The sequence below is a fragment of the Argiope bruennichi genome, chromosome 10 (genome assembly GCF_947563725.1).
Source record: "Argiope bruennichi chromosome 10, qqArgBrue1.1, whole genome shotgun sequence".
NCBI classification, from domain to species: domain Eukaryota; kingdom Metazoa; phylum Arthropoda; class Arachnida; order Araneae; family Araneidae; genus Argiope; species Argiope bruennichi.
The window spans coordinates 104,582,401-104,597,277 of record NC_079160.1 but is presented as its reverse complement, the minus strand read 5'-3'; positions in this window follow the sequence as shown (position 1 = coordinate 104,597,277).

Here is a 14,877-nt window from a genome sequence, read left to right as displayed (position 1 = left end):
CAATCTTATTTCTCTAAATCTAGATTAGTGGAATGGTATGGTGTGGTTTATATATTCTAGGTATGTATTATAAATGTATAACTAGAAATAATTTTTGCCACAAACGTAGCCTACAGTTTTCCAAATCCTATTTCTCTAAATCTAGATTAGTCGTATGATATGGTGTGGTTTATTGGCACAAGATCCAATTTAGGAGAATCTAGATTAGTGCACAGAATTTCTGAGTTTGTATATTAACTGGAAATCGCCAAGATGTGCAGCTAAATTCTCCAACTGCAAAAGAACAAAATAAGCAAAATCATTTCCAGTTCAAAAGAATTCTAGAAAGAAAAATTATTTTATTCTCCATTCCGCTGAATCTACCGACAAATCCATCCGAAATACATTTTTCCCAATTAAAAAAACAAAAAAAAGACTGAAAATCCCAGACAAACAGAAACTCTATTCTTTCTTCGAAAAGATTTAGAAATCTTCGATTGCAGCATTTTTTTTTTTTTCCTTTTTAAATAATTCTTAAGATTCACCGTGTCAGAAACAATGAATCACTCCCCTGGCTAATAAGTGTTTTGTCTTTTAAAAGAATAAAACCCTTCGCAGCGGTCAATTCCTTTGAACTCCCTGCGAACGGTGGACTCCTAATTTAGCGGGATTTCATTATACATTGACATTGCACTTAGTAAATGGAAGCTACTTAAAAAAAAGCAGCTAGCAAAGTCTTTATAAGAATGCGAAATGTTACATTTAAGTACTTATACACATATTGCAAACGATTTTAAAAAAAGCTCAAACTGAAAAGTGCTCACCCGACTCCTAATCTTTCCTTTCTCCGCCGCGGTCTCTATTATTCCTAATTCACCTGTCCATTGTTTCGAAAAGGAACAATTGGCGAACAACCCCCCTTTTCAACCATCGACTTCGGTGTCTAAGCAAAGACGACAACTTGACTTCACCTTCGCTGGGGAGAAGAAGGATTCGATAAATCGATTTGAAGGGATTCTATAATATCTTTTCGGTTAGCTTATGCTTTCTTCAAATACAATATCTCCCCCCTCACCACCCGCTAATGAAAATACAATTACGACATCTTCTTTTAAACGAACTTTCTCTCCTTATGAACAACCCTCTTCTCTTTCAACCCCCCTCCCCATCAACCCCCGTATTATCTCGGCTGGTGGTCTTTTTTACATTGATTGGATGAATTACGTTTATAATTCCACTTAGCGAACTATTAATGTTAAGCTTTTTAGTATTAAAGAAGCGTGTGTGCAGAAAAGATCCTGTGTTTTTGAAATTTTCTGTGTTTAATTTTTAGATATATTAATTCAATTTTATTTCATTTATTAAATTTTTGTCTCTGAATAATTGAGACAGATTCTTGGTTGAACCACGTTGATAAATCTTATTAACAAATAGGGATAAAGTTTTAACTCGAGTTGTAGGAAAGGTTTTGGATTCTGAACTCTTTTAATGTTATTTTTTTAAAGATATTAATTTAGATCCTTTTCATTTATTAAATTTTTGTCACTGAATAATTGGACTAATTTCTTTTAGTTTTGTACACTAATTGGCTGAATTGCATTTAGAATTCCTCTTAGCGAATTTATTACTTTTAAACTTTTAATTCGTATCAGCGGCAAATATTTAATTCTGAACTTTTCACCATTAATTTTTAAATAATTTAATTTATTTCTATTTCAGTTGGTTGAATTATTGTCACTGAATAATTGAATCAAACTTTTTTATTTTATGCTTATTGGCTAATTTATATTTATAAATATTTTTAGTTAACTAGAGATGTGAAGATTTTAATACGTCTTATAAAAAAAGTTTTTGTTACCTGAATTATTCCAGTACTGATTTTTAAAGATATTAATTTAATTTTAATTCTTTTATTAAACTTATGCCACTGAATATTTGATATAAATTGTTTTATCGTAAACAGATTCTTAATCGAACCACGTTGATAAATCTTATTAACAAATAGGGATAAAGTTTTAACTCGAGTTGTAGGAAAGACTTTAAATGTTAAACTTTTTTAATGTTATTTTTTAAAGATATTAATTCAGATTCTTTTCATTAATTAAATTTTTGTCACTGAATAATTAAACTTTTTTTTAAGTTTTGTTCTCTAATTGGTTAAATTGCATTTAGAATTCCTCTTAGCGAAATATTACTTTTAATACTTACCAGAAGCAAATATTTAATTCTTAATTTTTCATCATTAATTTTTAAATAATTTAATTTATTTCTATTTTATTGGTTAATTCTTATCACTGAATAATTGAATCACACATTTTTATTTTACCCTAATTAGCTAATTTATTTTTATAAATATTTTAATGACCTATAAAAACAAAGTTTTAATACGTTGTTTTTTTTTTTAAAAAAAAAGCTTTTCTGACCAGAATTATTTCGATACTGGTTTTTAAAGATATTAATCAAATTTTATTTCATTTACTAAATTTATATCACTGAATAAATTATTCAAATTCTTTTATTGTAATTTACTATGGCTGAAATACGTTTATAATTTTCTTTAATAAACCAATAGCGCTAAACTTTTAATTTATTTTATAGAAAAATTTTGAATCTTGAATTGTTTCGATGCGATGTTCTTTCAATTCCATTTCTTTTGTTAAGTTTTTTGACACAGTATAGTTTGTTCAAAATTTTTTATGGATCTCAAAATAATTGATGGAATTATGTTTAATATTCCTCTTAATGAACTATTGATGTTTTTAATATATCTTATAAAATTAATACGTTTTAAAGATATTAATTTTATTCCGTTTCATTTGTTAATTTTTTTTCCTGAATAATTTGTTGAAATTTTATACTAATTGACAGAATTACATTTATATAATTAGCGGACTTTTAATGTTACATTTTTTATACGTCGTATAAAAACAAATATTTCTAATGTCCTTAAATTCATTTTATTAAATATTGATTCATTGGCATTTCATTAATTAAATTTTTATCTCTGAATGATTGAATTAAAATTTACTTGCATTTTATAATAATTAACTGATTTTTCTTAAATTATTCTTTAAGAACAATAAACGTTAAATTTTTAATAAAGAAAAGAATGCTTAAAATCTGACTTTATTCCTGTGATATTTTTTTAAGGATATTAATTCAATTTCATTTCATTTGTCAAATTTTTATCAATAATTTAAATTTTTTTCCCCGATTTAACGCTCAATGGTTGAGTTATAATTGCTTTTATTGAAATGCTAGTATTACATTTTCAAGAGATGTGCTTTAGCAGATGATCACTATCAATTTTCCAGGCTTTCAATTAGTTATATTTCTTTTATTCAGCTTTTTACTCTAAATAATTGAATAAAAACCTTTTCTTTTTCTTATATTTTAACTAACTATCTAACTGAGTAAAATTTAGTATTAATTGTGTATTTAATTAGTATCGTCAAACTTCTGTGAAGTATAAAAAATATTTAAACACAGAAAACTTTTCACCGTATTATATATGAAAAAAAAATATTTTATCTGTATTTATCATCTTTTCAATTCTTACCCATCCTTATTAATATATTAGATTCAATATTCTATATCGTTTTATTATATTATATACTAGCCGCCTTTGGCGACCAGCCGGTTCACCAATCTTAATGTTCGTTTAAATTTTAATAATTAAATAGCTTGAACCGGAGTTTAACCCCCTTCTTCGCAATCTTTATTATGCACTATAATTGAACATCTGCTCCTTTGCTTTTGAACATTTCGCAAGGAAGTTGTTGGCGATTTTTAAAAATTTCGCCAAGCAGGGGGTTAAACTCCGGTCGTACCATTAAATATTTTACGCAATTCCAACTTTAATAGATTCTTCAGCAAAATATTTTAAAACTTCAAATTTTGATAGTCATATAATTCACTCATAATATTATAAAGGCCAGTCATAACGTGATATGTATCGCTCTAATTTTCTGTTACCCCTCGTAGAATTTATGCATTAAATTAAAGTGTAAATGATTGATCTGCAATTAATATAATAATATTTTTTATTGAAGCAATGCATAAAATGCAAAGCAATGCAAAAAAATATATAGCTGACATAAATACAATTTAATTACAAAAGCATGCAACTAACCTAAAAATAATTTGAATCATTGAAAACAGGTTAAATAAAACTACTTAAAAAACGATGTACTTAAAACTATAAGCATATTTAAAAAATATATAACTAACATAAATACAATTTACTTACAAAAGCATGCAACTAACCTAAAAATAATTTAAATCATCCGTTGATAACGGTTGTCATGGCAACAATCAGAATGCGCATGCGTGAATTTTCTTCGCCACTTACGGTAACTCAAATGCGTGAATTTTTCTACGCCAGTTGGGGTAACGCTATGCAGATTAGACATTTTTAATTTCCTTTATTCTGTGTTATTTTAATTCAAAAGTACTTCAGAATGAATCTGAAACATGGATTAATTAACAATGTTTAATTTTAAATGCATAAAACATTAAGTAAATAAACAGAATCGTTTGAAATAATTCGCCGAAAAATGTTAACCCTAGACTCATTACTGTTGGGAGAAAAAAACAAACTAAAGCCTTACTCATTTGGCAGTGGTGAAAGTAGAAGATTTTTTTTATCGAAAAAGTTGGCGGTGGGGAAAATGGAAGATTTTTTTGGCGGGAAAGTTAGTTTTTAATTAATAATTAAAATTCTAATTAAAATTTCAAAAAAAGGGACCCCTGGTGCACATTCCCGACCTCTAAGGTATACATGTACCAAATTTGATAGCTGCATGTCAAATGACCTGGCCTGTAGAGCGCCAACACACACACACACACACACATTGATCTTTATTATAAGTATAGATATAGATATAAGCAAAAGAATATTGTTAATTTTCTGATATGTACTATAAAAAAATTATTCATTCTTCTTATTTTCATATTTATGAATACTCAATAAATTCTTTGCTATTTAAGAAGGATAATAATTTTACTTTGATACATGTTGCATGATGCATAATTTGCTTTGATATTTTTCTTTGCTGAATATTCATTTTTTGATACTAAAGATATTTTAATATTTTGTAGAATATTTTATGCTGATTAAAAGAATTGCGTTTAAACTGACGATTGCCACTTAACATCTCCTGCAAAAATCTCTGAAAATGTTGATTTTCTGTTTATTTCAGTCTTTTAGAATCCAAATAAAATTAAATGTCATTCATAATAACATTAATTTGATTTAATTGTATGGGTTTAGTTTAGTGAGTGAAATATATTTAAAGATAGTCATTTACTTTATTATCTATATCTATATCTATACTTACAATAAAGTTCAATGTGTGTGTGTATTGGCGGTCTACAGGCCAAACTGTTTGATCTAAAGCTACCAAATTCGATACATGTATACCTTGGAGATCGAAAATGTGCACCTAGGGTCCCTTTTTTTTGAATTTTTGATTTGAATTTTAATTATTAATTAAAAACTAACTTTCCCGCCAAAAAAATCTTTATTTCCCCACCGCCAAATGAGTAAGGCTTCAGTTTTTTTCCCACGCTAATGAGGTTAGGCTTAACATTTTTCAATCGATTATTTCAAACGATTCTGTTTATTTTCTTACTGTTTGATGCATTTAAAACTAAGCATTGTTAATTAATAGATCTTTCAGATTCATTCTGAAGTACTTTTGAATTACAATAAAACAGAATAAAGGAAATTAAAAATTTCTAATCTGCATAACGTTACCCCAACTGGCTTAGAAAAATTCACGCATTTGCTTTACCATAACTGGCGTTGAAAGTTCGCGCATGCGCATTGTGTTCTGATTGTTGACAGCCATTTTCAACGGATACGGACTTTATTTAAATTATTTTTAGGTTAGTTTTATGCCTTTGTAATTAAATTGTATTTATGTTATATATATATATATTTTTTATATGCTTATAATTTTAAGTACACCATTTTTTAAGTAATTTTTTTCAACCTGTTTTCGACCGATTATTTTAAACGATTCTGTTTATTTTCTCAGTGTTTCATGCATTTAAAATTAAACATTGTTAATTAATAGATCGGTTCATGATGAATCTGAGAAAATTTTGTTGACAAATTCTTGAGATATTGCATAAATTGCGTAATATATTCTTTAGTGCCCATAAGGTTTAAATGCTCAGTGACTCTGCTTTCAGTAATCATATTATAAAAAAAATGCATTGCTTCAATAAAAAATATTATTATATTAATTGCAGATCAATCATTTCCACTTTAATGTAAAGCATAAATTCTATGGGAGCTAACGGAAAATTAGAGAGAATCATATTACGTTATGACTGAAGGCCTTTAAAATATTATGAGTAAATTATATGACTATCAAAATTTGAAGTTTTGAAATTTTTTGGTGAAGAAGCTATTAAAGAAGGAATTACATAAAATATTTAATTATTAAAATTTTAATGAGCATTAAGATTGGCGAACTGGCTGGTCGCTAAAGGCGGCTAGTTTAGAATAAAATTTAAAAATATATTTTTAATGAACTTTCCGTCTTTATGAAAACCCACCTGTTTTGAAATTTAGTAGTTTTCTTTAATTATATTTATTAGGAAATATTTTTGTTTGATTTTAACAGCACTTATTTATGAAATTAATATCATATACTAAAATACATTTTTTTCATTTTATTGAGATTAAAAATCTGTTTTTAGTTTGATATCTAATTTAAGAAATCATTCCGAATTCTAAAATTTCTTTGCTTTTATTACAACAAATTTTCAATTGTTTTAAAATTTACTATTTAAACATTTTAATAAGAATTGCTGGTTTACTTTGGGAATTCTTCTTGGAGAACCAGCATTTTTAAACTTTTAATATGTCTTACTAAAGAAATATTATGAATCGTTCATTTTTTTTTCTTTAATTATTGCGAAAAATATTAATTTGATATGATTATGTTTATAAAACAATTAATATTATATATCCACACACAATGATGCTTTTTTTTTATCTGCCACAAATGAAAATATAAGTTCAAAATCTTCTTTTAGCAACTTTTTCACTAAATAAATATCTTTCTTTCTCGCCATGCCTTATTATCGCAGATAAAGATATCTTTTTTAATTATACTAATTAGATAAATTACGTTATAATTCCTCTTAATAAACTATTAAAGTTAAGCGTTAAGAATTTTGATGCAAAACGTTTTAATTCTAATTTTTCTTTCTTAATTGTTTAAGATATTAATTAGGTTTAATTGCGTTTTTTATATTCCTTTTGACAAAAATTTAATTCTTATGTAACTGAAATTACTTTAACGCATTGTTCTCATTAGATACAATTCTTTTTAAACTCTTCTGAGGAAAAAGCTATTTGTAAGGTTTTAGCTTTTTATTTCGTCTTGTTAATGTTTTAAATATTGAAATGAATGAATATTTTTTACTCGTTGCAGCAAAATAATATTGTTATGCCTGTAGATGTTTTGAATATCGAATTGTTTTTTGATTTAACCTGAATGGGTTTAATTCGTAACCTGATTACCTTAACCTGTAACCATTCGTAATTCGTTAACCTGAATGTGTTAATGTTTATATTCTTTGATTAAATTTTTTAGCCAAAATTTTATTGTTTTCACTTGGTTTTTAATGCCCATTTCAAATCACACCTTTTCTTTATTTTAACTCTAAAAATTATTAATTTGATTTTAACCCATTAGCGCCCATGGCCTACTATAAGGATAATCATATTTTTTTTAACTGGATCGATTGCATTCTATTATTACTTTTCTGCTTTATTTAATAAGTCAACATATATTTCCATATTCCTAAAAAGGTTTCCACTAACATATAACAATAATATATAGCACCAATTAGCCAGGTTTTCCAAGTCAAACTTTGTTTTCAAACGATTTTTCTGCCTTTTTATTTATTTTCTAGATAAAGCACTAAATTGGAAAATAAGATTTATTTATTTATTTTATGATATTCGTTTTCTTTAAAAACATATAAATTTTATTTCTATCAAATTCCTTATTCTGTATTAAATTTCTGAAAAATCTTTTGTATTATTTTTTTCATTTTAACATAGATTTATGAAAAAAAAAAAAATTTGTTCCGTCTTTATATTTTACCTTCAAAATAAGACTATTTTTCTTGGCATTTTTCTCGAGAACACGAAAAATGAAAAACTCACCGAAAACAATAGATAACAGCTGAGGACGAAATTTAATTTTATTTAAACATTAATTATATTAAATAAGTTATTTTAATTGACTAAAAAAATTTTTTTATACTTATTCTGCAGGAAAAAAAATCTGTCTAATGGCTCAAAAATGAAATTCAAAAGTTATGGTAAATCTATTCGCGATACAAGAATTAAAATTATTTAGAATTATTTTTTATCCAAAAATAATTTATTTTATCCAAAATAATAAAACAATAAATTTTCTTTACAGTTATTTTAATCTTAGAGTTTTTATCATAGCTTAAAATAATTTTCCTGAAATCTGTACTTTAAATTAATACAATCATTGGCGAAAAAATTGCTTGTATTCTTGCATGCTTGTATGTATGCTTTATGTAATATTTATAAGTATGTATATTTCTTATACATTATTAAATTAGTCGTGTTTTTCTCTGAGGTAATGTAATGACCACCAGGGAAATATAAAAGGAGTATTATAAAGATTATTAAAAAAATTATATAATTAAGAGAAATTAATTTATTAACTATAATTTCCGTTCAATTAATAGCAACATCTTCAACTATTCTGTCTTTCACTTAACCTAACACTATTTCAATTCGTCTATCTTAATAGAAAAGACTGAAAATAAAAGACTTATAAAATGAACTTCTGTTCAACAAAAAACAATCAAAATTAAAAACAAAGCAAAATGCATTACCACCTTGTCGATTCTGTTCCCGGTGCATGTGAAACACAAAGCTGCTGTCGTTTTAAAATTTACCCACTTTGGTTTCTAATTTTAAAATCATAGCAAATTATATAAAAATTAAATATTTGCATCTAAAAATAGATTAATTCTGAAAAGAATATATTTATATAGAGTTTAGCTTGGAATTATAAGTTTCATTAAAACGTTTATATATTTTTTACAGAGTATAAATATAGATATGTTGGAATTTCGTGTTATTTTTTTTTTCTATTTAAGCACTAAAACGTAAAACATATCTATAATTCTTTTCTGAAAAAATTTATTCTTTTTAATTCTTTTTAATCTATATAATTATCTGTTATTTTCCTGACATTTTCATTAAATTTTATGAAAATGTTCCAGAATTAACGAATTAAAAACAACTTTATGGCTGAAATATTAATTGTTTTAAGAGAGTTCGTAAAGAATCAAAAGAAATGTATAGAAAAAGTTCATAGAAATTTTTTTTTATGAACTTAAAAATTAAATACGTTTAATTTATCTGTTTAAAAAAGATTTTCATTTCATAGAATATACAGTAAAAATCTAATTTTTTTTTTGTACATTACAATTAAAAGAATATTAGTTACTATTAAATTTGAGGTTATTTTTAGGAATATTTAAAAAGCTTGGTTTTTATCTACAAAAGAAAAGTATTTAAATTTAATTTTATAATTTTATATTTTGCATTATGTCTGTCACCATTTTACTTCTTAAAGCTACTAACTGAAGACACTATATTATTTTATTGTTAAAGTTCTTCGTATTCTTTAATTTGTTTTCCTCTTTTTTGGTTGATAATTTACAGTCATATAAAACTACAATTTCAGAGCATGTATTTTCTGGAAATATTTTAATAGTTTCCATGAAATACTTCTTTTAAATTTGAATAAAAGTATTTTTTATATTTAATTTTGCATTTATTGTATCTCTGAATATTATTAATGTTTGGGTTTGAAGAATATATGAGAGACAATGAGCTCCTTTGCTTTTCATTTTTAAATTTAGTTTTCAAAAATTTTCAAAGAGTGAGCATTTTTAAATAATATTATATATACTCAGACAGAATTATAACTTAATTAATAGAATTTTATTATTTAAACGCTTTTTTTATTTACTTTAGATTGGAGCAACAATAAATTCATTCTTTTTCATTTTATAACTTGGTTTCCAAACGGATATCAGCCAGAGGAACATTTAAATAATATCCTTTATTTTCTAATTTAATTAAAATTTAATATAATTTTATGTTTATTTTTTTTCTTTATTTCAGACCGACTCTGCTATGAAATAAATAAATTTCAATTATCAAATTATATTTTTAAAAAGTTAACAATATATTTTAATTAAATTTAAGAATTTATAAATAATATATACAATGACTTGCTGATGCTGTTCCAAAAAAATGCTTGAAACTCATCTGAATTCTATTTTATTTTATTGAATGTATTTAACATCGTAATTATTTTCAACATTTCTACTTTAATATCATAAAAAACATCATTTACTCTGAAAATAACACAACAGTTCAAATATCTGTTTCCATTTCCCAATCAATGCGTAGGTGCGTTTAGCATTAAAAACTATATCATACTCGGGTTCATGAAAACAATAATTCAAAATTTTAATGATGTCGTCCTCATCATCTGACCGCGGTTCAAAATTGCGAGGTCCGTCCTAAAGTAGCCCTAGTGTTGCTTTACAATGGGACGTTAATATAACTAAACTACCCAGTTTATGGACAACCTATATTTAAAAGGCACGCTTTTTTGGCCTGTACTGTAGAATTTACCAAATCAGAGACTGTGGACTGTCAAATTATCTGCTTATTCTTCTTACACATGATCACGCCATGCGCATTTTGTGAGAACTCTAACATGATAGACGGCCTTCCAGCTCCTTCTTTATTTCGTTATTATTATTGAAAGTTCTTGGTGGATTCTTGATTTTCAGAAGCTTAGAAAAGCCTTCCGTAGTGCTTATATCTCATTCATTTTGAAGAGCACAAATAATGGCCATTTTGTTTATTTCCATTCTTCTATAAAATCGCTTGTAAAGATATAGTAATCATTAAAGTAAAAACCCAAACTGTACAGTGTAAATTCTGTGTAATCTATAACATGAATAAAATTCTTGCATAGTTTTATCTTCTCTAAAATACAATAAACTAAAACATTTTTTTTCCCTATTTTCCCGGTTTAAAATTCAAACTATATTTGTCAGGTTGTTCACAAGGTGTCTCCTTGCCCAGGATACGATTTGGATTTAGGATATCGTCTTCTTGCTGTCTGCGCTGCGCAAAGAGATAAATTCTCTCCAAAATCATCAGGTAAGCATTTCGTATATATTAAGCTGTTTTTCTTGCTAACATTATAGTTATTATTTAATTGAATGTTACCATGAATACTATAGCTCAAAATCAGTAACATTTTATTTTGATATTTAATATTCAGTACATGAATTATTTAAGTACTTTAGAATCAGAAGTTATTTGTAAAATTGAAATAGAATTTTCTGTTAGAAAATATGATAAGATTGAGATCCAGTTTCGAAATTAAGCAGAATCATTTTTGAAAATATCCCATCATTTTGGATCTTAGATAATAAAGACGTCAGATGAGATGGCAACCTCTTCTGTGAATTTCATATCACATCAGTGGAAAAAAAATTTGATCCAATATCCGTTGAATAAGTATCAGACTTCCATATATCTTTGGTCAAATACTATCTCGAATGTTTACTCTGATCCTGTTCATTCAGATGGCTTTGATAGGTCTGGGTTCAGTCGTCAGTTATGCAACTGATCTGGTCTTTTGCACAAAATCATCATGGCCACTGGAAACATAGATGAAGAATTATGGAGATAATTCTTCAGACACATGCTAAAACTGACATTCACAAATATCTCCATTCACAATTCTTTTCAGCGATATTTTCTAATACTTAGACTGAAAATGGAAATTGTACCATCGATGAAAAGGTAATTTTTTTATAAAAATTACGAAGGTTGATTTTATATTTTTTTGAATTTTTAAATGAATGTTTATGGATATGAAAACAAAAATTTCAGTTATCGTTCAGCATTAAAGTTATGCAATGGCATTTTGGGAAAGATCTTTTCATTAAAGTCATTAATCAGGTAATGAATGTGTTAGCTTCGGTGGCATCCTCTACTCTAAATTCTGTATCACACCAATAGAAGAAATGTTGATCCAAAACTATTTAACACATTTGACTGTTAACACATAGACTATTAAAACTATTTAACACATTTGACTGTTAACACATTGACTATTAAAACTATTTAACACATTTTACTGTTAACACATTGACTATTAAAACTATTTAACACATTTGACTGTTAACACATTGACTATTAAAACTATTTAACTCATTTGACTGTTAACACATTGACTATTAAAACTATTTAACACATTGGCTATCAAACCCTTAACACATTAAAACTATTTAACACATTTGACATTCACTATTTAACAATTTAACACATGCAGGAGGCTCCATACATAAAAGATCCTTGATCAAATACCATCTCGAACATTTGGTTTGGTCCTAATCATCCAAGTGGCCCTCCTGACAGCCTAGTAATCATCAGCTGTGCAACTGACTTAGTCCTCAAGTCAGGATTTTTCACGAAGTCACATTGATCATTACAAACATAGAATTCTGACTATTTATCTTCCAATGAACCATACACATGCCAAGAATGACATTCACAAATCCTTTCATTCATGATTCTTTCCAGCAATTTTTTTCGTAATAGTCAAGCTGTAGTGGATGCTATCGAAAAAAAAAGATAAAAGATAATTTTTCATTGTTTTCGTTGTTTTGTTATGAAGTTCTAAAACTAAAATTTTATCAGAAAAAAAAACTTTTTAAAGAGTTTTATGACTTTCGAATTTTAAAAAAAAAATCTATTTTCTTAACTTTTATTTTGTATGTAGATCTTATTTGTTTATCTATAGTCTTCATATTTGTAATGATTAATTAGGTAGTTTGAAAATTAAGCTATTTTTTATCACATCTCATTATTTATGACCGCAAACTATATTTAACTTTTACTCACATAGTATTGCAATATTGCATATTATTACAATAATATAAAATACGCTATTATAATGCTAAGTGTCCCTCTCGAAAATATGCGTCGTGCAGTACCAAGAAAAAAAATGTGCACAAAACGAAAGCAATGTGCAAAGTATATAATGGACTATTATGTGATAGAAAAAAATATTCCCACATGTTTTGAGAAATTCCATGATGAATAATAAGTTATTTTTAATTGTTTTATTTTTTATTTAATATTTTAATTGTAAAATTGCAAATTTAATTATAAATATTTATTTTTGACATTTTAGTTAAATAATTTTTATTCTTATTTTAATGAAATCATAATTTATTAAATATGTATTAAAATTAATCGTTTATATTTATAAGATTTAATTTAGATTTTCGTAGTAAATATTTTAAATTTTTATATTTTGAATATTTTAAATGTTTCAAATTACCTAGTATATAAATAAAAATGTCCATAAATCTAAAATATTCATAATTATTACTTTTGTCTTAAGGAATTTACATAATTATTTCGAAAGACACATTATTTCTTACACAGAGATTGCTCTAGAAGGACGGTGTCCTTAAGAGGACACCGTCCTCCTAGCGGCAGGAGGTAAGTTGAAAATTTTTGACAGTAAAATTTGTGAGTATACAAGGTATTAATCGCATTAATTGTGTTTTTTTATTATTTTCAAAAAATTTAATAACCTTCATAATCATTATATGTATTTTTACTGCATAATTATTTATATGCAACATAACGGTCCGGAAAGGGTTATACTACATATGAATGATTCACTTCTTTTCAGAATTATTTATCGTTACTTCTTCAAACAAAGAAAATTCATAGACATTCATACATTCATTCATACATTTATTTCCTGTGTCTTGTTATATGCTGCCTGTATATATATATTTTTAAATTTCTCTCCGTTACAAAAATGTCCAAATTTAAATTTAACCTCTCGAATTTTTCACTTCGCTGCTCGCCGATCATAAAATATTTGACAGAAAAGAAATATTCCCTAGTAGTCAAAGGGGAAGAGAAAAAACTCGTCCAAGATAATGTTCTCAATAAAAGCTTACATTAACACATTTGGGCTATTAATCATTCCGGAAATCTTTATCACTCGAAGCTTTATCACGTTTTCATGTTTAGATTCATGGATGCAGTAAGTACCATTTAATAGCGGACGATGCTATCATTCATTTAATGTTAACAAAGTCATCAGGTCGGGACCCGATATTCCACCTGAAATCAAGGTGAGAAGAGCGTCATTAGAAGTAAAAGCAGGTAATTATTATTCACCGTCTTGCTTCTTTCTCAGGCTAGATGTCTTCAGCATGATCATTTCCGATTTTGTGTTTTGTTAAAACTCACAGTTTATACGGTAATAATCACCTTTAAAGAGCTAGCATATTCGTCTGAAATACTGGTTTTCTTGACTTTTAAATGTAAATACGGAATGCATTTGTTTAAAACTTCCCCATTTTATTTTATAAGATTAAATAAATCGAATTTAATGGAAAGCGTTTACTACAAACATATGCGCAAATTAAAAAGGGTATATACTACGAAATAGAAACGGAAGTGTAAAGCTTGCTTTCGAGTTAATGTTTTATTTATTTAAAGACTGACAAACACTCGATTGAAGGATTTCATTGGAGGATATTACCGTGAAGAATATGTGACCAATAAAATGATATATTTTGTTTTAAGCCTCCATTCCAAGTACTTTTTGACACAAAAATATCCTTCTTAAAATAAAAATATTTTGGGAAAATGTAAAATTACATGTAGCACTGAATTTTTAAAAAAAAGTTCTTTCAACTGGATCATTACTCCTTATTTAGATAGCTTTTGATAATGTTTCTAATCCCGTAAAAAAT